At 45.2% G+C, this 24,454-nt stretch overlaps 1 protein-coding gene across 5 annotated transcripts in view; it reads left to right on the top strand.

Annotated features, from left to right (window-relative positions):
* LOC129714375 (5'-AMP-activated protein kinase subunit gamma-2) overlaps window positions 1–24,454 on the top strand; it is a 376,688-nt gene that overhangs the window by 288,607 nt on the left and 63,627 nt on the right. The gene's annotated exons all lie outside the window — the stretch shown is intronic.

Below are 24,454 nucleotides of genomic sequence, written 5' to 3'. Positions count from 1 at the left end.
CTCTTAAATATAGCCAATGAACTGGCCTCAACTACCTTCTGTGGCAGAGAATTCCACAGATTCACCACTCTCTGTATAAAAAATGATTTTCTCATCTCGGTCCTAAAAGACTTCCCTCTTATCCTTAAACTGTGACCCCTAGTTCTGGACTTCCCCAACATCTGGAATAATCTTCCTGCATCTAGCCTGTCCAACCCCTTAAGAATTTTGTAAGTTTCTATAAGATCCCCCCTCAATCTTCTAAATTCTAGCGAGTACAAGCCGAGTCTATCCAGTCTTTCATCATATGAAAGTCCTGCCATCCCAGGAATCAGTCTGGTGAACCTTCTCTGTATTCCCTCTCTGGCAAGAATGTCTTTCCTCAGATTAGGAGACCAAAACTGTACGCAATACTCCAGGTGTGGTCTCACCAAGACCCTGTACAACTGCAGTAGAACCTCCCTGCTCTTATACTCAAATCCTTTTGCTATGAAAAACATTCATGGTGATCATGAAATTACCAAGTTATCCATAAAACCCCGCCTAATTCAGTACTATCTTCTGGTGAATACAATCTGACCGATGTGTGAGTCCATGCCACACCAAGGACTTAGACTCCATGTCATTGAGAGATACAGCATGGAAACAGGCCATTCGGCTCATGGATTCTGTACCAACCACAAGGTTTATGAGAATGATCCTGGGGATGATTGGGTTAACGTATGATGAGCGTTTGATGGCACTGGGCCTGTACTCGCTGGAGTTTAGAAGGATGAAGGGGGGGGGGTCCATAAAATGCTGGATTAACTCAGCAGGTCAGGTAGCTTCTCTGGAGAAAATGAATAGGTGACATTTCAGGTTGAGACCCTTCTCCAGACTGAGTCAGGGGAGAGGGGAACTAGAAATATGAAGAGGGGCAAATAACAAATTAATGAAAGGTATGCAAAAGGACAAATCAAAGCCAGCCACGATGATCAAGGAGAGGTGGAGCCCACAATGGTCCATTGTTGGCTGTGGAGAAGGTGATAACGAGTGAAACTAACGAGTGTAACAATGAAACTGACCAGGACGACACTGAAACTCAACAGGACGACTAGGGTGGGGGAGGGATGGGGAGAGAGGGGATGCTAGGGTTGCTTGAAGTTAGAGAAATCAATATTCGTACCGCTGGGTTGTTGCTGCCCAAGGGAAATACTCGTGTGAATGAGCGATCGAGGGTGGGCATGGACTCGGTGGGCCGAATGGCCTGCTTCCACGCTGGATCTTTCAATCACCCAATAGAGGCTTTGAGAGAATATCGCCATGGGAGTGACATAGGTGACTTCAAAAATAGTGGTTCTTAATGATCTACTTGAAATACAGTGCTGTATCGTTTTAATTTATTAAACCGTTCAAAGTTTCCCAGGGGCATATTTGAGGATTCTATTGGCCAATTAGTGCAATTTTCACGTTCTTTCTTCCCCGTGCCATGTCAGCCTTGTATATTTATCACCCAGCCAAACTAGGAGCTGCAAGCTCTGCCAAGCAAGGCAACACGGTTCAGATAAAGGGCAGCCCTGACAATTAAGCTGCGAAATTTCCTGTTTATTGTGAAGTGATCTGGAACTTAACCTTGTACATCAGCTACCGTGCACATGGGATGAAGGGGTGGAGAGGGATGGGGCTGGGGGAGAGGGATGGGGCTGGGGGAGAGGGATGGGGCTGGGGAGAGGGTGGGGCTGGGGGAGAGGGTGGGGGGGGGGGAGAGGGATGGAGAGGGCTGGGGGGGCTGGGGGGGAGAGGGATGGGGCTGGGGGGGGTGGGGCTGGGGGAGAGGGGCTGGGGGAGGATGGGGCTGGGGGAGAGGGATGGGGCTGGGGGAGAGGGATGGGGCTGGGGAGAGGGATGGGGCTGGGGAGAGGGATGGGGCTGGGGAGAGGGTGGGGCTGGGGGAGCGTGGGGGTGGGGGGAAGGGGAGATGGTTAGTGGTGGGAGGGGCAGAGAGAACGGTGAGCAAGCCTTTTAACCTTTTAACCAAGCGCAGACTGGGCGATCGTTTTGCTGAACACCTTCGCTCAGTCCGCCTTGGCCTACCCGATCTCCCGGTTGCCAAACACTTTAACTCCCCTTGCCATTCCCTTATTGACCTTTCTGTCCTGGGCCTCCTCCACTGCCAGAGTGAGGCCAAACACAAAGTGGAGAAACAGCACCTCATCCAGTATTTTGCTTGGGCAGCTTACAACCCAGCGGTATGAACATTTATTTCTCTAACTCCAAGTAACCCTTGCATCCCCTCTCTCTTCGTCCTTCCCCCACACTAGTTGTTCTGTTAAGTTCCACTGTTAAGTTAAATTTAACTCGTTATCACCTACCACACAGCCAACAATGGATCATTGTAGGCTCCACCTTTCCTTGCTCATTGTTGCTTTTTGCTCCTTGTTCTTTCTTGTGTTGTATTTATTGTCTATATCTCTCGATTCCCTTTCCCCTGATGCTCAGTCTGAAGAAGGGACTTGACCGAAAACGTCACCTATCCCTTTTCTCCAGAGATGCTGCCTGACCCACAAAGTTACTCCAGCTTTTTGTGTCTATCTTTGGAGTAAACCAGCATCCGCAGTTCCTTCCTACACACTTCTAACCTATTTATATGCATTGTAATGACAACAGGAAGGGAACATTTCATCTGTAATTCAGGAGCTTGCACTTATTTTCTGAGCCAGAGGTGTTTGATAAAAGTTACACTCCAGAATATAAATCACAAAAATCTTATCCAGTATTACACTACTTTGTGCTGTGCTGTCCTAGGTACCTTGTTGATATGAATTTTGATTTATTGAAACATTGGAAAGATACAGAAAAGGACTCAAAGCGCTGGAGTAACTCAGCAACTCAGAAGAAGAGTTTCGACCCGAAATGTCACTCATCCATGTTCTCTAGAGATGCTGCCTGACCTGCTGAGTTACTCCAGCACCTTGGGTCCCTTCATGTATTAACCAACATCTGTAGTTCTTTATTTCTATATTGAATGATAAGAGCACGGAAACTGGGCCTTTGGCCCGCTGAGCCCACGCCGATCACCTGTTTGCATGAGTTCTACGTCACCCGACTCTTGCATCCACTCCCCACACACTAGGGGCAATTTATCACAATCACAATCACAATAATACTTTATTAACCAAGTATGTTTTGCAACATACGAGGAATTTAATTTGCCAAGTCAGTCATACAAATAAAAGGCAACGGAACACAAATATCACAATTTACCATAAACATCCATCACAGTGAATCCTCCACATTCCTCACTGTGATGCAAGGTGATCGAACCCCACGTCGGGGCTGGTCGAACCTTCCGTGACGTTAGAGCCCACCGACATCCACGGCCTCTCCCGAGACTGCGAGCTCCCGATATAAAGTCCGCCGCCGCAGTTGGAGCGATCCCAGGCAAGGGAGTGACTCCAATGTAGAAGGCCAATTATAGAGGCCAATTAACCTACAAACCTACAGGTCTTTGAGATGCGGGAGGAAACCAGAGCATCCGGAGGAAACCCACGCGGTTACAGGGAGGACGTGCAAACTCCACGCAGGCAGTACCCGACATCAAGATTGAACCCAGGTCTTTGGCGCTGTGGGGCAGCAACTCTACCGCTGCACCATTGTGCCACCCCTAACTTTAAACCAGCAATTTATCTATGGGGCATGGAAAAGATTCTATGGCAATATCTCGCAGAAGGTATGGGATTCCATCTATCTCAATATTTAATCTCATAATTAAACAGACCAAAATGTATCTTAATTGAGGCAAATAATCATGTCATTATATTCTGTTTGTGAGAGCTTGTTGTACACAATGTACAATGGTGATTGGACTTCTAAACTACTTCAGTGGGACTCGCTGAGAGGAGGCCGGCACGGTGGCGCAGCAGTAGAGTTGCTGCTTTACAGCGCCATTGTCCCAGGTTCGATCCTGACAACGGGTGCTGTCTATACGGAGCTTGTACGTTCTCCCCGTGAACGCGTTGGGTTACCTCAGGTGCTCTGGTTTCCTTGGACACGCCAAAGATATCCAGGTTTGTAGGTTAATTGGCTTTGGTAAAAATTGTAAATTGTCCTTGGTGTGTAGTGTGTGCTAGTGTACGGGAATCCCTAGTCTGCATGGACTCGGTGGGCCGAAGGGCCTGTTTCCAGGCTGCATGTCGAAACGGAACTAAACCAAACTAAATTCCGAATTTCGATGAATAGAACTGCTACAATTGTTTCGGGAGAGACTATTTAAGGGTAGACCACAAGCAACAGCAGGTGCTAGTTTACCAAAAAAACACAAAATGCTGGAGTAACTCAGTGGGTCAGGCAGGATTTCTAGAAGACATGGATAAGTGACGTTTCAGATTGGGACCCTTCTTCGGGCTCTTTAAGAGTTATGCTTTAGAGTCCTGAGTTTTATTGTCATATGATCCAAAATGGAACAATGAAATCCTTACTTGCAGCAGCACAACACATATGTAAACATGTGTAGGAAAGAACTGCAGATGCTTGTTTAAATCAAAAGTAGACAAAAGTAACTCAGCGGGTGAGGCAGCATCTCTGGAGAGAAGGAATGGACACAAAATGCTGGAGTAACTCAGCGGGTGAGGCAGCATCTCTGGAGGACACAAAATGCTGGAGTAACTTCAGAGTCAGTCTGAGGAAGGGTCTCGACCCGAAACGGCGCCCATTCCTTCTCTTCAGACATATAAACATGGTACTCTGTAAAACCCATAATAAACAGCAACAGAAAAGTACAGTATATATAAAAACACAGATAAATAAATAGACAATAGCAGTGCAAAGTAAAAAATAACGCCCCCGTCAATATGGTTCAGGGCCTATTTGGATGTCGTAGTGTTTAATAGCCTGATGGTTGTAGATGGTCATACAATTGTGCTTGATCTAACAATGGATCATCCATATCTAGCTAATTAAAACAACAACCCTTTCTGTTCAGCCTACAATACAATCTGAATTTCCTTCCATTTAGATCTGGTGCCTTCCCTATCCCTATAGATCTATAGACTTACCTCGGAGAGAAAAACTCCCCATAGAACTGCATCCTCATTTATGACATGAGATTCAATGGGGAAAAGAGATTGCGTTGCATAACATTGTGTTGCAGATGGTTTTCTAGGGACGTTACCCCTTTAATGTGGGATACGCTGTAGTCAGTAATTTGAGAGAGAGGAAACAATTTATTTTCTGGCTTGCACAGCCACTTGGCACCCCCTAATGTACCGTGCAGACACTTAAACACTAATTCATTCACGGGCAGATCCCTCAAACATCAGTGGGATAATGACCAGGGACTCCATTTCAACATTGAGGGACAAGGATTGTACAATTGACCTTTCCTTCTCTTCGTCCATCAAGAACCTTCCTCCTCTGCCTCAGAGGGCGGTGGAGGCAGGTTCTCTGGATGCTTTCAAGAGAGAGCTAGATAGGGCTCTTAAAAATAGCAGAGTCAGGGGATATGGGGAGGAGGCAGGAACGGGGTACTGATTGGGGATGATCAGCCATGTTCACATTGAATGGCGGTGCTGGCTCGAAGGGCCAAATGGCCTACTCCTGCACCTATTGTCTATTGTCGATTGTCTCCCCAGCTGAAGAGAGTGGCTGGGCCATTGGATTACAGACTCATTGACAGCAAAGGGTGCCTCTGGCAGTGTAGAGGTTTTACCGCGGGGGACTGCGACTATGTACACGGAGAGTCCGCGGAGTGATGTTTAGAGATACAGCGCGGAAACAGGCCTTTCGGTCTGCGCCGACCATCGATGACCTGTACACCAGTTCTATCCTGCATCCCCGGGACAATTTACAGAAGCTAATTAACCTGCAAATCTGCATGTCTTTTGGATGTGGGAGGAAACTGGAGCATCTGGTGAAAATCCAGGAGGTCACTGGAAGGACATGCAAACTCCTTACAGAGATCACCCATAGTCAGAATAAAACCCGGGTCTCTGGCGCTGTGAGGCAGCAACTCTAACGTTGCACCACTGTGCCGCCCCAGTGTGTTCTGGGCGGAGATCAAATTGTGATGGCTTGAGTTGCTGCAGGCAGGTCAAACGACCTATAAATGTTGGATTTAAAAGTTGTTTTGCTCCTGCGTTTGCAGAATATCAAATCAATTATCACTGCTTTCGACTTCACTTACTCCAGGCAGCACGAGTGTTTTGATCTGTACTGCTTGTTGGCTGTAAAATAAGTGCAGTGACAAATCCCCCTGTAAATATTAAATAACCACCATCTGTGCCTGATACTTTGTAATAAGCAACCTATATTGTGAATTTATCGCCAGATTTTATTGTGGTAGCACAGGGCCTGTACATTTGTTTGTTCTGAGAAATATCTTTGTGTAAATCCAGAAGCGTGAAACTGTCTTTCACATGCTTTGGAATAGTCAAGAGTGTTTTATTGCCATATGTCCCAAACAGTAAAACAGAACAATGAAATTCATACTTGCAGCAGCACAACAGAATATGTCAACTTGGTAAACAATATACTAAACGAAAAAAAGTACAGTATGTACACCCCTACACACAGTTTAAAAAAAATCAAACTCGTGGTAAGCAGGTAGAATGTACGTAGCGGGTACGTCGGAGCTCGGGGACGTCTCTTAGCGGCTCGTAACGCTAACGGCAGGTACTTGGGAAGACTCGCTAACGGCAGGTAAGCTTGGGAAGACCCGTGAAGATTTTTCAACATGTTGATAAATGTCCACGAGAGCCCCGAGTACTTACGAGCGGCCATTGCCATAAATCTCAGAGTTCGAATCAGGGGAGAACTCTTGAATTAACTTGTACAGTGGGAGTACAAGTTGATCTCGTTCATGCTGACCAAGATACCCCATAAATGCGGGTGAGCTTGTTCCTTTTTCCGCATTTGGCTCATATTCCTCGACAGAGAGTTGTGAGTGTGGAATTCTCTGCCTCAGAGGGCGGTGGAGGCCAGTTTTTCTGGATACTTTCAAGAGAGAGCTAGATAGGGCTCTTAAAGACAGAGGATATGGGGAGGAGGCAGGAACGGGGTACTGATTGGGGATGATCAGCCATGTTCACATTGAATGGCGGTGCTGGCTCGTGGGGCCAAATGGCCTGCTCCTGCACCTATTGTCTATTGTCTCAACCTTTCCTACACCATGTACCTGTCAAGTGTCTTTTCTATGTTGCTATAGTACCTTCCACAACTACATCCTCTGGCAGCTCGTTTCATACACCCATATCGTCTCCCCATCTCCCTCCACAGATGCTGCCCGATCTGATGCTTTACTTGGATTGAACTAACCCTACTGTCATTATTCCACTGCACGGTACAAGAGTTATTTATTAATACAAGTGTTTAATTGCCATATGTATTGAAAACGGAACAATAAAATTCTTACTTGCAGCTGTATAACAGGTCTATAAACACAGAACTCATAGATAACTTAATACACCAAAAAATTCAATGTTAGAAACCTCAATATCAGTATAGTTATTAGTGATCATTAGCTGTTATCAGACAACTGAACCATTCTGTCACAGTTTGAGAGCGGTCCTGAGCTACCAGCAATCTCAGTGGAGATACGCGGACTATCTTTAATCGGACTTTATTGGACTTTATCTTGCGCTAAACGTTATTCCTTTCATCATGTATCTGTACACTGCGGATGGCTCGATTGTAATCATGTATTGTCTTTCTGCTGACTGGTTAGCACGTGACAAAAAGCTTCTGTACCTCGGTACACGTGACAATAAACTTAACATCCACTTACCTCCACTGAAGGTGCCACTTGGCCAGCTGAGTCCCTCTAGCACTTTGTTTTGTTTTTGCTTTTGAGCTGTGCTTTTCCATCGAGTATCGATTTGCGTAGGAAGTGAATAACTTATTTTAAATGTAATGCACGGAAGCTAGTTCTGAGTTTGACGTATTCCATTTAAAATAATATTGGTTCTGTGAATTTTGAGCAATGGATTCAATGAATTTTGAGCAATGTTCGTGGAGCACTGTGGACTCAGAGTGGGAAACCTCAGACACATTGGCGGGCCAAGATTTCACACAGCACAATGAATGGGCACAGAGCCATTCTTGCAATCAGCTCTGAAACTAAATCCTGGGTGCTGTCTCTCGCAAAGTGCAAGCTTTATTGACCCAAGAAACAAACTGCATTGGGCATTGAAACTACAAAACTGCACAACTTGAGGCACTGAATCTCAATAATGGACAATATTCAACATTCAACATGCATCTCCAGCATGGACAGGTTGAAATATTCACCATTAGGCACTGAATCCAAAGCTTCCTCCATAACTTTATTGATGACAGGGCGGCAGGGTGGCGCAGCGGGTAGTGCCGCTGCCTCACCGGAATACCGGGTGGAAACTCACGTGGTCACAGGAAGAATGTGCAGACTTCACACAGACAGCGCCCAAGGTCAGGAACAAACCCCAGTCTCTGGCGCTGTGAGGCAGCAACTCTGCCAGCTGTGACACTGCGCTGCCCGTGGCAGTGATACAGGGAGGTGATTGGGAGAATTAAGCATGGCTTTATCAATAACTACTGTCAACTGCTCTGCTCTGCTCTCGCTGTCTTGTCAGCTGGTTACTGGCACGGAAATTCTTTGTCTTCGTTCATCACTGTAACATTTCTACACCTCTGTCACCAGTATGGAAGGTGCTTTCACGACCAGACTGGTCTATTCCGCCGTCTCCAGACACTGTGGGTGGCACGGTGGCACAGCTGGTAGATCCGCTGCTTGGCAGCACCAGAGACCCGGGTTCGATCCTGACCATGGGTGCTGTCTGTATGAAGTTTTACGGTCTCCCTGTGACCATGTGGGTTTTCTCCGGGTGCCCCGGTTTTCTCCCACACTCCAAAGACATGCAGATTTGTAGGTTAATCAGCTGGTGTAAATTGTTCCTAGGATGTAGGATAAAACTAGTGGACGGGTGATCATGAGCCGGCGTGGACTTTGTGGGCTGAAAGGGGCTGTTTCCACGCTCTACCTCTGAATTAAGCTAAACATCGCAACACTATAGATTCGATATATTGTCTTGCTCATGAATGAGTGATGAACGATAACAGCAACTTCCAATGAGAAGGCAAAATATTTCTTGTTATCCTAATTTTCTTCTTTTTTTTTAATCGGGCTTTCCTGTAGAATATACATTTACTGGTTTATGATTACACAAGAGACTACCAAAGTTATAAATTCCTCGTTTGTTGCAAAACATACTTGGCAAATAAAGTACTATTCGGATTCTGATGTTATAATATGAAGCAAAACACAAACTGCTGGAGGAACTCAATGGGTCAGGCAACATCAGGAATGGAATTACTTTTGAATCATTGAGCTTGTTCGTGCATGAGATCATTCAACTTTTTAAAGCCACCAGACCCTCTGAATTGCCTGGCACCCCAGCAGTATGAACATTGGCTTCTCGACCTTCAAGTAACCCTTGCGCTCCCTCTCTCTCCATCCCTCCCCCTTCCCCGTTCTTCAAACCAGTCTTACTGCCTCCGACTGCAGTTTATCTCTGTTTGCTTTGCTGTTATCTTCACCCAGCTAACAATGGTCTATTCTACATTTTCGTTCATCTCGATCCCCTTTGTCCTGTTTGCACACCTTACACTTCCTTATCCATGTATCTCCCTCTCCCCTGACATCAGTCTGAAGAAGGGCCTCGACCCGAAACGTCACCCATTCATTTTCTCCAGAGATGCTGCCAGTCCCGCTGAGTTACTCCTGCATGTTGTGCCTATCTTTGGTTTAAACCAGCATCTGCAGTCGCTCCCTACACAATCTGAAGTTGACTCCGTGTCCTGGGTGCCGTGACAATGTAGCCTTGTTGTCTTTGGAGGTTTAGTCTGGATATCTCCATGGCTACTTGCATTTGTGGTAGTTGACTAGCATCATGACCCTGTGCTGCATCCCACATCAAAGACTGGGTAATTGTAACCCCAAGCCTTGACGTTCCTGATATTTCCAAGAACCTTGAAAAGGAAATGGGTGTCCACGTTAATTAAAGTAATGAAGACATTATCTTGATCTCTGTGGACAAAAAATGTAAACAAATGTGAACTTGGTTGGTGAGTAGATAGATCGTATAGTGTCTCCACACTTACAGTGAGTTGCCCAAAGCAGAAGAGAACTGAAGTCTGCCCACTCTGTACATCAAGCAAGCCATCCTCTCCCCATTAACTCCATCTACAGGCCTTGGGGAAAGTACAGCATAATCAAGGACTACTCACACCTCAGTCATTCTCTCTTCCACCCTCTCCCATCTGGTAGAAGGCACAAAAGATTCAAAGCATGCACAGGTCCACCACCGATGTTCCAGCATCCTTGGTTCCAGAACCTTTCTGAATTGTCCGTTTTGCTGGACCAAGAGAGGTCGCAGCGTCCGAGAACGGTAATGCTCAGTCTGCCTCGGCCATTGAGAGGCCGAGAAACTGGCCCGCAAAGTCAGTTTCAGAATTCGGGCTCTGGGAACGCATCGTCCGGCTCTGGCTGGGCTGGGGTTCCAGAGCCGCGATTGGCGCGGAAGTCGTGATGAGGTTGAGATCAGCCGCCTCACCTGACCCAGCCATTTGGGCAGGTATATAAATGGAAACGGTTGAGAGGGAAATAGCTCAAACAAGGCAGCTCAATAGTTCAATGGTTTCTTTATTGTCACGTGTACCAGGTACAGTGAAATGTTTTTTTCACTGTACAGCTCAGCAAGACTGTCCCTGTACATGAGCACTATCCCCCGGTTAGTACAGAATGTACAGAACTGCCCACTGTCCATTTGCAAGAGGCGCCACATTGCACTGGTGTGCAATGACAATAAAATATTATTATTATTATTATTATTATTATTATTTAGGCACCATTTTACAGTCCCAGGCTGTGCCGACCAGTGTTCACCCCATACACTAGCACTATCGAAAGAGAGGCAGCAACAACCAAAGCCCAGTCTTCCGTCTGGAATTACCTGTCCTGTCCTGAATGCCGAAGAACGTTCAAACCCAGGATTGGACATAAGCCACCTGAGAGTCCATAAAAACAACAGAATGTAGACCATCATCCTCGACCTCAAGGGATAGCCACGACCTGACCCATACACACTAGGGACATTTTGCAATTTACAGAAGCCAATTAACCTTGGGGGAGGGGGGAGAACAAAGGGGGAGCCGGCGGGCGTACTTTGTAACGTTGTCAGCCCCTTTGGTGGCCGCTATTTGTATACCTTGGGTATGTACGCAAAGAATTTCACTGTGCCTTCTCACATGTGACAATAATGTATTCCATTCCACTCCAACCTGAACGTCTGTGGGATGTGAGAAGAAACTGGAGCACCCAGAGAATAGCTATGCCATCACCAGAAGAACGTACAAACTCTGTACAGACAGCACCCATTGTCAGGATCAAACCTACCCAGGTCTCGGCGCGCTTCCACGTAAAGAAGTTGCCCCTCAGGTTCCTATTAAATCTTCATTCCCTCACCTTAAACCTACATCGTCTAGTCCTCGATTCCTCTTCTTACGTGGAAGAGCACTTGAAAGAAAATTCTGTGCAATCAGGCAAAGTCAACAAGGCTTTGTGAAAAGAGACATCACCTTTGACCAAATTACTGAAGTTATAAAACATAGAGCAAAGCAGCACAGGAACAGACCCAAAACACCTGTGCTGAATATGATCCCAAGTTCAACTAATCTCATCTGCCTACAGTGGTTCATATCTCTCCACTTTCTGCAGATCCCTGCCTATCTTAAACTGCCTTTCGTCACCCCCCGTAGCAACAGACCGCCACGGCCCTCTGTGTAAAAGAACTTGGCCCACACATCTCCTTTAAACTTTGCCCCTCTCACCTTCAAGCTATGTCCTCTCATCTTTGACAGTTCCATGCTGGAAAAATAATTCTGACTATCTACCCTATCTCTGGCTCTCATAACTTTATATACTTCCATCAGGTCACCCTTCCCCTTTTCAGCAAAAATAATCTACATTTGTCCAACCTGTTCTTATAGCTAATAGTACCTGTAATCCATGTAGCATTCTTTGAAGAATTTGTGCTGTGAATAAAGGGGAAATAGATTTCTAGAGGACATTTGATAAGGTGCTACTTCAAAGGATATTTCAGCAAATAAGGGCTCGGTGTTGGAAGTAACATATTGGTGTGGATCCAGATGAACCCACCTACAGGAAGCAGAGATCATGCATAAAATGGTACTTTTCTGGTTGACAACATCTAATGTTTGGTTGCTATGGGAATTAGTACTGAGGCCTTGCTTTTTACAATGTGTATAAATGACTTGGATGAAGGTGCTGACGGTTTGGTTGCCAAATTTTCTCATGACGCAAAAGTAGGCAAGAAATTAAAGGGCCTGTCCCGCTTGGGCGTCATGTGGTGCGTGTCACGCAGGCGGCGAGCGAAGATTTTGTGAAGCCCATGCATCATTAAGCGTACGCCACCACGCGCCGTGCGTGCGTAATGCACGCCATGCTTATATCACGTGCGCGTTACTTCACACGCGTCGTGCGTCGTGACGCATAAATGACGACGCGTAAATGACATGCAAATGACGCCTGAGTGGGACAGGCCCTTAAGTTGTGAAGAGGAGCGAAGAGGGGGCTACACAGGGATTAACTTGTGAAGAGGACATAAGGGTGGTCAAAAAGGCTTTTGGTGCATTGGTCTTCATCAGTCAGAGTATTGGAGTATAGACGTGGGCAGGTTATGTTACAGTTGTACAAGACATTGGTGAGGCCGCATTTACAGTACCGTGTTCAGTTCTCACCACCATCTCATAGGAAAGATGTTGACAAGCTAGAAAGGATCCATGGAAGATTTATGAGGATGTTGCCAGGAGTCAGGGCCCTGAGCTGTAGGGACAAGTTGAGCAGCAGGATATTACTTTATTTGTTGGAGTGCAGGATGATGAGGGGTGACCTTATTTAGATACAAAATCATGAGAGGAATAGATCGGGTAAATGCACAGTCTCTTGCCCAGAATTGAGAACTAGAGGATGTAGGTTTAAGGTGAAGAAATGAAGATTTAATAGAAACCTGAGGGGCAACTTTTTTTACACAAAGGATGGTGGGTGCATGGAACAAGCTGCCAGAGGACTTAGTTGAGGCAGGTACAATTGCAACGTTTAAGAAACATTTTAGCCATGGTATGTGGATAAGACAAGTTTAGAGGGATCTGGGCCAAACAGAGGTATGCGGGACAGTATGGGCAAGTTGGGCCGAAGGGCCTGTTTCCACATCAGTATGACTCGAAGGGGCGATTAACATCTTGGAGAATAAAAACTGCAAATGCTGAAAATTGAACTATAATCAGAAATTGTTCTCAGAAGATCAAGTAGCATAAAAGCGAGAGAAACAGTCGCCCTGTTTGGGTCAAGGACCCTTTGTCAGAAATGAAAAGGAAAGCATGTTTTAAATTTCACAAAAGGGACGTAGAACATAGAACTGTAGAGCACAGAAATAGGCCTTTTTGCCCACAATGTCTGTGCATTATCAAGAAAGACTAATCTCATCTGCATGCAAATTATCTATATCCTTCCATTCCCTGCATATCCATGTACCTAACTAAAAGCCTCTTAAATGCCACTATCATTTCTGCTTCCATCACCAATCCTGGCAGTGCATTCCAAAGATTCTCCACCCAGTCACAGTAATAAAAATTACTGTTCATCTCCTTTAAACTTTGCCCCTCTCGCCCCCTAATCATTATTGGGTTGAAATCACATTAGAATGTGGGGAAAATGTGAAATTGCCCATTTTAGGGCAAAAAATAAAACTGAATTATATTATCTAAATGGTGAATGTTTTTAGAAGCCTGTGAAGAGGGAACTGGGTCTCTGAGTGCACGGCTTGCAAATGGCTAATATGTAGGTAAAGTTAATCATTTGGAAAGCTATCAAAAGATTATCAACTGAATACAAAAGGATGGTGGTCATGCTTCAATTGCATCAGACATAGGCGTTGCCACAACATAGTGGCAATGTGTTGGAAGTGTTACAGAGATGCTTTACGAGACTGATAGCTGGAATAGGGGGGAGTCAAGAGTGTTTTATTGTCACATCTACCAGAACGGAACAAGGAGATTCTTCCTTGCAACAGCAGCACAACAGGTTTGTAAACACATTACTCAATAGATAACATAATAAACAAACAAAATGTTCAATAAATGAAAAACCCAAAATAGTGCAAAAACAAGACAAAGCCCAAAGTACCAAGTGCAACCCAGACTGTTCATAGTTTTGAGTTCAGTTGGAGTCTGGAATGTTCAATGGCCTAATGGTTGTTGGGATGGATGTGTTGCTGAACCTGGAAGTCACAGTTTTCAGGCTCCAATACCTTCTACCCGATGGCAGCAGTGAAACGAGAGTGTGGCCAGGTTGGTGGTGGCAGACTCACGGTGATATGTTTCTCTAACTAGATTGTGAGTCTTCGCAACTCTCGCTCTCAAGGGTGTTGGAAGTAAAGTCCGGAGAAGGGTCTTGACCCAAAACGTCGCCTATCTAAGTTCTCCAGAGATGCTGACTCACCTGCTGAGTTACTCCAGCACTTTTTAGAAGCAGAGTCTGGAATAATTTTATGACAGAGGCAGGTAGATTTCTTGACTTGCCAAGGGGTGAAGGTTATTGGAGGAAGACAGGAATGTGAAATTGCAGTTGTAGTCTGTGTGGCCACAATCTTCTCCTTTGATGGAGTTGAATTGAGGGCATACTCCTGCCATTCAAGTTGAACTGTAATCCCAAAACTGGATTGAGGGGTAGTTCAGGCTGTTCTGGCCTTTACTCACTGGAGTTTAGATAGATGAGGGGGGACCTCATTGAAACTTGCCAACTTGTGAAAGGCCTGAATAGAGTGAATGTGGAGTGGATATTTCCACTAGTGGAAGAGTCTAGGCCCATAGGCCCCTGCTGGACCCCCTGCAGTTTGCATACCAGGCAAATAGATCAGTGGATGACGCAGTCAACCTAGGCCTGCACTTCATCCTCCAGCACCTAGACCGCCAGGGGACCTATGCAAGGATTTTGTTTGTGGATTTTAACTCTGCATTCAACACCATTGTGCCAGAGCTACTACACTCCAAACTCTCCCAGCTGACTGTGCCTTATCCCCTCTGTCAGTGGATCATCTACTTCCTGACAGGCAGGAAGCAGCATGTGAGGCTGGAAAAGCACATCTCGGACCCGCAGACCGTCAGCATAGGAGCACCGCAAGGCTGCGTACTCTCCCCTCTCTTTTACTCTCTCTACACCGACTATTGCACCTCCACAGACTCCTCTGTCAAACTTCTCAAATTTGCGGACGACACAACCCTGATTGGAATGATCCAGGAGGGGGAGATAGGAAGTGACACAGCTGGCGTCCTGGTGCCATTGCAACAACCTGGAGCTCACAGATGCTGGAATAACTCAGCGGGCAGGCAGCATCTCAGAAGAAAAAGGAATAGGTGGCGTTTACTATCAACCTGGAAATCTTTGAGTGAAAAACAATTTTGTTAAGAAATCTCTCTGAGTTTGAATCTGGATTTTTCTGCCATAATTATCTGTGATACAAAGTCAATAAAATATTTTCTTAAAAATTTGGAAGGTATTTTATAAATAATTAAAGGTTATGTGCGCAGAAATTCATTCCCAGTTGGTAACCCTGAGTGCACTATGTAATATTGGTTGCCAGTGGAAATTAGTATTGCAGGTAGAGAACAACAAGATGCCTCTTTTATATGGTGTGCTCAGAATATACAGCTGGGGATGGATGTCTGGGCAGGAGGATGCAGGAAACATGTTCCCAATGTTGGGCAAGTCCAGAACCAGGGGCCACAGTCTTACAATAAAGGGGAGGCCATTTAAGACTGAGGTGAAAAAAACTTTTTCACCCAGAGAGTTGTGAATGTGTGGAATTCCCTGCCACAGAGGGCAGTGGAGGCCAAATCACTGGATGGGTTTAAGAGAGAGTTAGATAGAGCTCTAGGGGCTAGTGGAGCGGATATGGGGATATGTGGAGAAGGCAGGCACGGGTTATTGATTGGGGACGATCTGCCATGATCGCAATGAATGGCGGTGCTGGCTAGATGGGCTGAATGGCCTCCTCCTGCACCTATTTTCTATGTTTCTATGATTATCCTGTGGTCCATGATGTTGCAGAGAAGGAATTATTTCAGTAGCTCAGGGACTGTTATAGGTCTAAAACCAAATTGCCTGGGTGTCAAAACATGCTGAGATTGCAGAGGATAGAGCACAGAATAACAGAACTAGCAGAGTACGCTATAAAAGCAGATATGGTGACTTTTAAGAGACATTTGGACAGTTATATGAAGAGGATGGTTTAGAAAGCTCTGGGCCAAATGCAGGCAAATGGAACCAACCCAGAATGCCAAGTCAGCATGGACGAGTTGGGCCAACGGACCTGCTTCCTTTTGTTTAGAGATACAGTGCAGAAACAGCCCTTTGGTCCATCAATTCTAAGCCAACTAGCGATCCCCGTACATTAGCACTAGGGACGCACTAGGGACAATTTAGAATTTTTACCAAAGCCTATTAACCTACAAACCTATATATCTTTGGAGTGTGGAAAGAAACTAGGGGACCCGGGGAAAACCCATGAGGAGAAGGTATGAACTTTGTACTGTCAGCACCTGTAGTTAGGATCGAACCTGGGTCTCTGGCACTGTAAGGCAGCATCTCTCTTGCTGCGCCACTGTGCTGCCTACAAAATTGTTTGTTTCACTCAAAGGTTTTCAAGTTGATAGTAACGGTAGTCTTAAACTCTATGACTCTATGACCATGATGCCAATCTATCTAATCCCATCTGCCGGCGCATGGTCCATATCACTCTATTCCCTGCCTGTCTAAATGCTTTGGAAACATTGCTATCTTATCTGCTTCTGCCACTTCCTCCGGCTGCACATTCCAGGCGCCAACCACCCTCTGTATTAAAAAAAATCTGTCTCATAAATCTCCTTTAAACTTTCACCCTCCTTCTCGGCTGATAAGTGAAAGTGTTCTTTGAAGTGTAACCCCAATGGATCCAATTTTTTATTTATTTTCATCCTTGTTTTTGTCAGTTCTGAATAACTTCACGATGCTGTTGCATTTCCGAACAGACATTTGCTCCAACTGCAATTTATCAAGAAGAATTACATTTTTCGCAATAACAGAATAGTTTTCTTTGAATTAATGTGAAAACACAAAGAACTTGAACAACCATATATAACACCAGGAGAAGCGCTCAACCAAGAAAATCAAGCCCAATGCCAAGGTAGTATCTAAACTACCTATACACACCTATGCTGCAGGACAATAACCAACTTCATAATCAGTAATAAGCTATCCACATGTTAACAAACACACATCCTAAATGTTTAACCAAGAGACCCAATGCCACATGAGAATCTAAAATGCCTTTACACAGTTAAACTATCAGACAACAAAAACTAGGCATGTAGATGCCAGTATATGATTGGGTTATCAAACGCACACCTCCCTTCACCGGTGAATGAAATGTGTACTCATTACAATTGACTGACGCATGTTTCTTCTTGAGGCTTAGAAAATGGATGTGAGCAATGAATCTTCTTACTTATGATATTAGGTTGTCTCTGCACTGCCTCTACTGATGTCTCTCCTACAGGGAGCTGCCATCATTTGTCTTGTGTTTTGGTGGCTTTGGGCTGTAACTTTAAATTCAATCTGCATGCATTTCATTACTTGAGTGTAAATGAATTTCTCGTGTGGTGTGATATCCAAAACAGTAAGTCTGCAAGTTTGAGTTTAGTTTATTATCGCCACGTATACCAGGATACAGTGAAAACCTGTTGTTTATAAATGAAAGACTATGTACATAAATATTATATCAAGCTATCCACAGTGCACAGATAATGAAAAAAAGGGTGCCGCAAATACAAAGACTGCTTATTGCTATCTGAGATATTTTTTGGGTGTTAGTTTAGTTTAGATTATTGTCACGTGTACCGAGGTGCAGTGAAAAGCTTTTGTTGTGTGCTATGCAGTCAGCAGAAAAACTATACATGATTACAATCGAGCCACCCACAGTGTACAGATACATGATGAAGGGAATATTGTTTTGTGCAAGATAAAGTCCGGTGAATTCCATTTAAAGATAGCTCGAGGGTCTCCAATGATGTAGATCGTAGCTCAGGACCTCTCCAGCTGTTGATAGGATGGTTCAGTTGCTTGATAAAAGTTCAAAAGTTAAAAGCAAGTTCTGGAAATCTACAAAAAAAAATGCTGGGAATACTCAGGATGTCAGATTGCATCTGAGGGAGAGCAAACAGAGCAAATGTTTCATAAGACAGTCTTTGACCAGAAACATTAGCTGTTGTTTCTCTTTCCAAAAGATCCCAACTACGAGAATGATCCCAGGGATGATTGCGTTAACTCTGGAGTTTAGAAGGATGAAGAGGATCTCATTGAAACCTACCAGATAATGAAAAGCCTGGATAGAGTGGATTGGGAGAGTCTAGTACCAGAGGACACAGCCTGAGAATAAAAGGATGTACCTTTAGAATGGAGATGAGGAATTTTTCTAGCTAGTTTAGTTCATTATTGCCGTGCGTACCAAGTTACAGTGAAAAGTTTTTTGTTTGGGTGCTGTACAGTCAGCGGAAAGAATATATATGATTACGATCGAGCCATTCACTGTATATACTGCAGATACAGGATAAAGAAAATAATGTTTACTGCAAGGTAAAGTCAGGTAAAGACTGATTAAAGATAGTCTGTGGGTCTCCAATGAGGTAGATGGTAGGTCAGGACTGCTCTCTATTTGTTGATAGAATGGTTCATGCCACAAACGGGAGTGAAGGCCAAAGCATTGGGTATTTTTAAAGCAGATTGAAAGTTAGGACATCAAATGTTACAGAGAAAAGGCAGGAGAATAAGGTTGAGAGGGAAATATAGATCAACCATGAGAGAATGTATAATACACTCAATGGGCCTAAAGGCCTAATTCTGCTCCGATGCCTGATGGTCTGACCTGTTGTGTATCCCATCAGTGATATGTTGCATATACTTTGAAACATATACAATAAATTAGAAAAGATGCCCTTCGGAGCAAGGTGACCTTTAATATTGAGTGCAGAATCACTTGTGTTATCATGGTATTGCATGCTTGGCACGGTGCAATAACTCTACTGTTTTTCAGGTTATCTTTTTTGGGGAAACTTCACCCCGTTTTTTTAACACATGTACTTGCTTGATCATAGCTCTTACTGGAAAGGTGGAAAGAGTTTTTTGTATAAATGGTGCTGATCCACATTCAGCTGCCGACTATTACAGAAGGCCTTGTGTGAAATGCATTGTGTGTACTTATCGCCCTTCAGTTCACACTATCCAGTTAGATTACATCAGCACACTCTTATCTAGCTCTGACTGTTCGGCTAATGCTGTGTTTATGTGTCAGTGAAACGCAAGGAACTCTCTTTATCCACGCAGTGTATATATTTATTAAACTCAGCAATCAAATCCTGCATCAGTTTAATAGGAAATTGAGGGATACATTTATCACACAAAGGGTGGTGAGTGCATGGAACGAGCTGCTGGAGGACGTAGTTGAGACAGACGTTTGCAACGTTTTAAGACACAAGTGGACAGGTACATGGATACGACAGGTTTAGAGGGATATGGGCCAAACGCAGGCAGGTGGGACGAGTGTAGATGGGAGATGTTCGCCGGTGTAACTATCTGAGATGCAGAGAGCATTATTTCAATGTCTCAATCATTGTGAGCTTTTCTCCAAAGTACTGAATGTCAATCCTGCATGTTGAGGTATATGATTGATGGCATATGTTCCATTTGTAATGGACATTAGCGGCAGTTTATGTACCTGCAATTTATCAAGAAGCATTAATGGCAGGATGGCATTCCTGTGTAGGGAGGTACCGCAGATAACAGTAACAGCGTTTTGTGTCTATCTTCGGTGTAAACCAGCATTTGCAGTTCCTACACAAGGAACTGCAGATGGTGGTTTATACCCAAAATAGCTACAAAGTGCTGGAGTAACTCAGCGGGTCACCAAGCATCTCTGGAGACAAAGAATGGGTGATGTTTCGGGTTGGAACCCTTCTTCAGGCTGAAAGTAGAGGGGAGGGGCACTATTCATTCCAGAAGCAGTCTAGAACCAGACGGCACAGCCTCACAATAAGCGATGTGTGCTCCTGGTTTCCTCCCACACTCCAAAGACGTACAGGTTTGTAGGTTGATTGGCTTCAGTAAAATTGTAAATATTCTCTAGAGTATAGGATAGTACTAGTTTATAGGGTGATTGCTGGGTGGTGCAGACTCTGTGAGCAGAGGGGCCTGTTTTCATGCGGTTTCTCTACAGGAAAGTAATGAAAACAGCATTCCAGATACCAAGGAGATTGTAACTGTGAGATTATTCCAGGTATCGGAATATTGAAAGGTCTGGATAGAGCGGAGTAGACATCTACATCGGTGAGACCAAGCGGAGGCTGGGCGATCGTTTCGCCGAACACCTCCGCTCGGTCCCCAATAACCAGCTTGACCTCCCGGTGGCTCAGCACTTCAACTCCCCCTCCCACTCCGTATCCGACCTCTCTGTCCTGGGTCTCCTCCATGGCCAGAGCGAGCAACACCGGAAATTGGAGGAACAGCACCTCATATTCCGCTTGGGGAGTCTGCATCCTGGGGGCATGAACATTGAATTCTCCCAGTTTCGTTAGTCCTTGCTGTCTCCTCCCCTTCCTCAGCCCTCGGGCTGTCTCCTCCCATCCCTCAGCCCCCGGGCTCCTCCTCCTCTTTTTTCCTTTCTTCTCCCTGCCCCAACCCACCCCCCATCAATCTGAAGAAGGGTTTTGCATCAAACATTGCCTATTTCCTTCGCTCCATAGATGCTGCTGCACCCGCTGAGTTTCTCCAGCATTTTTGTGTACCCTGGATAGAGTGGATATGGAAAGGATATTTCCAGTAATGGGAGCGTCTAGAACCAGAGAGAACAGCCTCACAATAAAAGGACATTGCTTTAGGATGGAAACGAGGAGGAATTTCTTTGGCCAGATGGTGGTGGATCAGTGGCATTCATTGCCATAGATGTGTGTGTGAAGGCCAAGTCATAGGGTATTTTTAAAGCCGAAATTGATTATTTCTTCATTAGTAAGAATGTCAAAGATTACAGGGAGAAAGCAGAAGAATGGAGTTGAGAGGGGAAAAATAGATCTGCCATGATTGAATGGCAGAGTAAACTTGATGGACTGAATGGCCTAATTCTGCTCCAGTGTCTTATGGTCTTGTATGGATCTATGGAGTGACACAGTGTGGAAACAGGAGCTTTGGCCCTCTGTATCTGTGGGCTGTGGATCTAATTTCATAATCGAATCAAAGACTTGTTCCACCCCGGTCTTTCCTTCTGTTTCTGGCTGCAGTTGGGCAAAAAGGTGCAGAAGCTTGGACCTCGGTACACGTGACAATAATAAACCTTAAGCTAATTCAATCGACTTTCATATCATTACGTGAGTGCAATGCATCACTCTTATGGTAATAGAGCGATTATATCCAAGTCTACAAGTTGTACCCAAAATAAACTTGCTTATTCCTACTGGAAATCCAAAATAAAAAAACAACAAATGCTGGAAATACTCAGCATTTAATTGTGAGTTTATTTTTGAATGACTGCCGCAGAGGTCTTCCTGAACCAGCCTAATTAATAGGTCAGGGCAGTTCTTCTGGGTTCCCCCGTTTCCTGACCCCACTGGATGCCAGTGTGCAGAGTGGGGTTCACGGCCATAGTGGGACTGGGGCAGTGCCAGGCTGGGGGAAGGCTAAGGCAGGAAAATGCCCCCTAACCCTAACTTGCCCCCATCCCAGAGCTGCCCAAGGCTGGAGCTGGAGCCACTTTGAGACTGGCTGCTGGCTCCGTACGTGTGGACCCGCAGCGCATCCACCTTGGTCAGCATGCCCTTCTGGTGGTGACGATGGAGGGGGGCACCACTGCCTTGCACGTCGCACGGGCTGCCTTCAGCACCCAGATAGCGCCGGCTCCATCAGACCGCCCGCTCGCTTGTTGCAACACCGACAGCCCGACCGACCCCTCGCAGCACTCACCGGAGGCCTCACCGGCTCTGGATTGAAGTGCAATGAAGCCCCGCCCCCCCCCCCACCCCCCCCCCCCCCCCCCCCCCCCCCCCCCCCTCTGTAAACCACACGTTGAGGGGATGGGACCCAACGGGTCCCCCCGGTCTAGTTTCATCTAAATCTGTGCAAAATTTAATGTAGTTCCGAGACGTGGGTCACGAATATGGATTTCTAGACACGTTTTTGATGCTCGGCCCACAGCCTAGGAGAAAAGGAATGGGTGTTGTTTCAGGTCGGGACCCTTCTTCAAACTTCTGAAGAAGTGCCTCAACCCAAATGTCACCTATTCCTTTTCTTCAGAGATGCTGCCTGACCGGCTGAGTTACTCCAGCTTTTAGTGTTTATTTTACGGGTTTATCTATGTTGGATATCATATCTGCACATTGCAATGTCTGAACGTGGTGTCAGTGCAATATTATTTGATTGTATACAGCATGGAATATTTATACATGGTGACAGTGTAGTAATATCTCTACTGCATGTCACATCTGCACATTCTAATGGCTGTATCCAGCGCAATGTTATTTTTTGAATGGTGAGTACAGACTGCATTGTCGACACCCGGTGACAAGTCAACTGCACCTAATCAATGCAATTAGAATACACTTCATTAATGTCACTAACGTATCTGTTGATAGTGCACAATTATCTGCTTTAAATGCATTGTGTACACATTGCAATGGCTGCACCCAGAGGCAATGCATTTATATCTCTACTTGATGCCACGTCTGCACATTGTGCACCGTTGATAGCTCACAATTATCTGCTCCTAATGCAGTTTGCAATGTCCTGCGCCCAGTGACAGTGCTGTATTATTTGCATCACTTGCATTGTGCACATATTGCAATGTGCATACCCGGTGCAGTATTTGCATTCAAAGGAGATTGCAACCTTCACGTGGTCCACCCTGTTTCGACTAATGCAATCAACCCGACGTGCACAAACACGATCAAATAGAACAAGTTGACCTGCAACGTTAGGCTGTGCACGCCACACGCAAGAAGAAGTAAATGCACCCAATGACGGACTACCTTTTGCCTGAGCATTCTAATGCCTATACCTGGCGAGAATGCACTTTTGTCTGCTTTGAATGCGGTGCGTACAGTGTGTGCACATTGCATTATCTGCACCCAGTGACAGTATTACCTGTTCTGACTGCAGTGTGTACACTTTGCATTGCCTGCAGCCAGTGTCAGCTTATTATCTGCACAATCTAACGCCTCTATCTGTTGACAGTACAATATTAACTGCTTTTGTTTAACTGCTTCAGTTTAGTCTAATTTATTGTCACATGTACCGAGGTACAGTGAAACGTTTTTATTGCGTGCTAACCAATCAGCGATTACAATCGAGCCATCCACAGTGCAGATTGACGATAAAGGGAATAACGTGAATAATGCAAGATAAAGTCCAGGAATGTCCGACCAAAGATAGTGTAAGGGCCACCATTGAGGTAGATAGTAGTTCAGGATTTCTCTCATTGTGGTTCAGTTGCCTGATAACAGTTGGGAAGAAACTGTCCCTGAATCTGGTGGTGTGCGTTTTCACGCTTCTGCACCTCTTGCCTGATGGTAGAGGGGAGAAGATGAATGGCCAGGGTGCGACTCGTCCTTGATTAAGGCAGCATGAGGTGTAAATGGAGACAATGGAAGGGACAAAATGTGTAGGAAAGAACTGCAGATGCTGGTTTAAATCGTCTGAAGGGTCTCGACCCGAAACGTCACCCATTCCTTCTCTCCAGAGATGCTGCCTGTCCCGCTGAATTACTCCAGCATTTTGTCTTCCTTCAATGGAAGGGAGTTTGGTTTGAATGCAGTGTCTACACATTACATTGTCTGAACACAGCTACAGATTCCCCGTTTCCTACGCATTCTAATGCCTCTATCTGTTGACAATGCAATATTAATTACTTTAAAAGCAGTGTGCACATTGCATTGTCTGTACCTAGTGACGATGTGCACTATAGGGTGATTTCACGAAAGGTCACTGGAGCGTAGATCCGCACCCACGTGACCGAAAATCTCAAGTGGAGGACATGCTAAACATCCGGGACATGTTAGTGGATGGGAAAACACGCACTTTCCCACCCGTTAAAAACATAGAAAACGGCCAGGTTTTGATCTGCAATTTATTGTGCCAGTCGGGGTGACCATGAGGCACAGCTACCTAGATTTACAGTTAAAAAAAAGATAGAAACTAAGGATTCCAAAATATCGGGAATTATCGCGTTTGCTCGCTGAATTTCATCAAAAGTAAGGCATTATTCCCGATATTTTGGACCTTTAAATCTCCACGGCAAATGTCCGCTGTTCACTTCCGCTGGATTGGCACCTTCAGCTCCCTCTTTAATTTACCTTAGTTTCTATCTTTTTTTTT

This window comes from Leucoraja erinacea, chromosome 2 (genome assembly GCF_028641065.1).
Source record: "Leucoraja erinacea ecotype New England chromosome 2, Leri_hhj_1, whole genome shotgun sequence".
Lineage (NCBI taxonomy): Eukaryota > Metazoa > Chordata > Chondrichthyes > Rajiformes > Rajidae > Leucoraja > Leucoraja erinaceus.
This window is presented reverse-complemented; position numbering and strand designations above follow the sequence as displayed.